We start from the raw sequence: 4,064 nt of genomic DNA on the forward strand, positions 1-4,064 counted from the left end.
TACTCTCATAAATTGGCTGCCTTCCTCTCTTCATACCACATTCGTTATTCTACTAGTATTCCATTTATCAGTCAAGGTCAAACAATTATTAAAAAAGCTAATACTACCTTAAAATTACAACTTTTAAAACAAACAGGGGGAAATGGATGAGATTCCCCAAAACATCAAATTCTGAAAGCTCTTTTTACTTCAAATTTTCTTAACTATTGGCGCCAATTACAGCAATCTACAGCAATAAAACATTTTCAACAACCATTAGAAAAGCCACAAGCTAACAATTTGTGGGTGTACTATCCTTCATTACAAGGCCAATATTTAAAAGGAAAAGTTTTACAATGGGGTCGAGGTTATGCTCTCGTTCGTACAGGTGCCGGAGATGAGTGGTTCCCATCCCGACGGTTAAAGCAGTGCCATGGCGAAGAGGAGCCGGCCGGAAGACTTCCTGGTGGCATTTCAGAAATTAAATCTAAGTACTCAGAAAACCTTCACCTACGAAACTCGTCGAGTGGAACCGCCGACATGGGGTGAGCTGAAAAAACTTACTCAAGAAGCTGAAGGGGTTGTTCAACAAGCTGGACAGCCCAAAACCTCACTGACCTTATTTCTGGCTATACTAGCTGTAGTGAATTGCCAAATAACAGCTGGAGAATTCACATATTGGACTTATATTCCCTTTCCACCCTTACATCAAGGTGTGGCCTAGGGAGACAAAGAAGTTTTAGTATTTACTAATGATACTACTTGGATGCCATCACCTTTTTTAAATCAGGATCCTGAGTTAGACACGGGTACAGTAAACAGTTCATATCAATTTGGGGTGAAAGGGTTACCTATATGTCTTGGGAACAGTCCCCATTGTTTACATCCTTCTCATGAGGCTTGGGCTGTGAGCTAAAATCATAGTCACATTGCTGCCTTTACTATGATTGTTGTTACTCAGAGTTTTAAATATAATCATACTGCTCTACTTAACAAAACCTTGCCTACTACATTATCCTTATGTCCTATTCCTGACGTGTCCGGAGGTGTTTCCCAATTAAAGTGGACTAGACGTAAAACCACGATTATTATTAGAGGTAAAAGGTAGAAATTATAGACACCTTGTCACTGACTGGAGTGTGCATGGAGATTTTCAGACTAAGTTTAGCCACTTTAGCCTACAATGGCATAAAAATAATCACAACATTTATGCTGATGGTAATGAAACTATTATTTGGCATGATGGTGGCTTGTCGCCCCCTATGCCACATTTGGCCAACACTTTACAAATACAAAGTCATATATAAAAGTTACTAGCTGCTGGCAAACCAATGTCTACTTTTACAGGAAACATGTCCTTAAATACCACTAATCTTTCTAATCCTTTCCATATATCTTTACATTGAAACAGATCTAAATATATCATTACTTGTGTTAAAAAACCTTACTTCTTGTTAGCGAGAATCTTTAAATGGGATAATAATATAGGAGTTGTTAACTGTACAGACAATTTTACATTTTTAAGCTGTATAAGTACTACTTGGTGGCATAATAATTGAAATGAGACTCTCTCCAATATATATATTTTAAGAGCTGAAAAAGAAACCTGGTTACCTGTGAACTTGACACGCACCTGGAGTAAATCTACTGGGGTTACTCAAATTTACAAAGTAATGTGAGATCTTGTCCACCGCAGCCAGAGAGCGGTTGGGATCGTCGTAACAACAGTAGTGGGACTTGTGGCCATTGCTTCCACCACTGCTGTTGCTGGACTGGCGTTACATCAGAGTATCCAAAATGCAAAGTTCATGCAACAATAGCATGAACAATCTCACTTGTCATGGCAACAACAATGAGACATCGATGCTCATTTGACTAAATGAGTAGATAACTTAGAACAAGTGGTTTCTTAGATAGGGGATCAGCTGACAGTGTTAAATACTCGAGCCTTGTTAAAATGTGACAGGAATACTACTCAATTTTGTATTACCCCATTCCTTTTAACAGCACTGTACATAATTGGACAGAGATAAAAAGGTTTTTAATTGGCCATGACAATCTTTCCCTGGAAATACAAGAACTAACACACAATATTTCTGAAACGTTTCGTAATCAGTTACCATTGCTAACTGGCGCAGATTTAATGACTGGTATTGCACAAAGCTTAAAATCTTTAAACCCTATGAGTCCTGTAAAAACTTTACTGACTTCTGTTTCTAGTAATGTATTGATTGTTGTTTTTGCCTTTGTCATTTTCACAGTCTGCTGGAAATGGTGCCAAAGGGCAAACACCAAATCCCAGCGAGCCCAACATGTAATGATGGTTTAAAAAAAAAAAAATCAAACCTGTAAATAAAGAAAGGGGAGATGTAGAGGACTGTGTGCTCGCAAATGAGATGTTCCCGATAAGCCCTGCTCTTGCAAACAAAGCAGGACATTCCTTCTCTGCAAACAAGAAGGATAAAGGAGCCAGCTGTAAACAGTGGGCTCTGGGAACTGGTCGATGTTTACTGATCTTGAAAGTCAAGGAAAGGTCAGAGAAGCAACACATGTCCCATGACTTGGCAACATTCCAAAAACGGCTGGAAAAAATAAAGCAGAGTGTGCCGTTCGGGGTGGCCGCCATGTATGTCTTGTCCTGTGTTGTCTTGTGTGTTCATTCCTTTGTTTAGGAAACACGTGGACCCCAACACTTCCTTTTCATTGATATTGGTTTCTAGATCTTTATGTTGTTCTTCTGTTTGGACCATGTTCCCGTCCTCCTTCATTTTCCTTGACTGTCTTTGCTGCTACCTGTTCATTATAACAAAAGCCACCACACACTCTTCAAAGACGAGGCTCATAGAGATCATCCTCACCAAACAGTCCAGGCAGTAATTTGGGTGTCTCAAAACTTCGTAGTATTCAAACTTCTGTCTCTGTTCTTAATCGTTCCCAGGTTTTAGAGGATGATAGATTCTGCCAGAAATCATAGGTAGGGGAGGTAGAAACTATTTATTCAAGCAGCCCCTAGAAACTTTGGACCACTGGACAAAGTTTTATTATTGATGTATGATTCATCAAAATAATGTTAGTTCAAGCTTCTCTCAACCAGTCACTAAACCTTGAAATTTTATCATTTGTTATTTGAATCTGGGGTTTATTCTTTGAGTATTTAGGTAAAATTACAAACTAATTTAATCTGCCTATTTGGCAAACTGATCTGTTGCTGAATTTCCATTTTCCATGTTCTCTCTGTGCGTTCAAATCTAAATCTGTATTAGACATGCATCTAGAATGTGGAAAAGTGTCTTAAAGTTCTTTATTTAATTTAATGGAGTTTCCAGAAGATGTGAAAATCTCCTTTGTTTCTCAGACACCTGACTATTGGTCAATAGTTTTCTCTTTAATTTTTCTCTCTCTTCTCACATTATCTATAATAAGCAGTGAGAAATGAAGACACACCATCGACAGTTTGCTTAGACATCCCACCACCTAAAATTCTTACTGTCACTTACTAATTCTAACTTCATCCAATGTAACATAACTAAGATATAAATTCTATAACAAAGTACACATAGTTTCCAGTTCTAATACCATGTTTGTGACAGAAACAAAGCAGGTGTGCTCTCTGCGAGGTGGTCATCTGAGGTCTGAGACGAGGGGTCACACAGGTATTTTTATCATATTTAAGGGTTTGGACAACAACAGTGATAACAATTCTGCTCATCACTGGCTCTTACCGGAAAGTTTACAGGTAAAGTTACTGCTGTTATTTGATTTTAACACCTAGTTAGAATGAAGCTCAGAGGAAGAGGTCACATCCTAGGTCACACAGTGAGGAGGAGTGGAGCTGTGCTCTGCTCTCCACACTACACACAAGATCCCAGGCACGGGCCCAGGTTCCACCGACACATGGCATCTGGAGGGCAGTTCTCAGGGGATGGTCTTAGCGCCCCTGCTTCCTGGGGCAGGGCGCTTCCTTCTCTCAGTTGTGCACTTGCTCCTTCTGCCAGCTCTGAAGTGACCACTTGCATTGCCATGAATCATTCATATTCTCTCCCTTATTATGGCAAAAAGTATATTTATTAAATTTTCAGTTCATT

The sequence above is a fragment of the Mandrillus leucophaeus genome, unplaced genomic scaffold, assembly GCF_000951045.1.
Source record: "Mandrillus leucophaeus isolate KB7577 unplaced genomic scaffold, Mleu.le_1.0 Scaffold997, whole genome shotgun sequence".
Lineage (NCBI taxonomy): Eukaryota > Metazoa > Chordata > Mammalia > Primates > Cercopithecidae > Mandrillus > Mandrillus leucophaeus.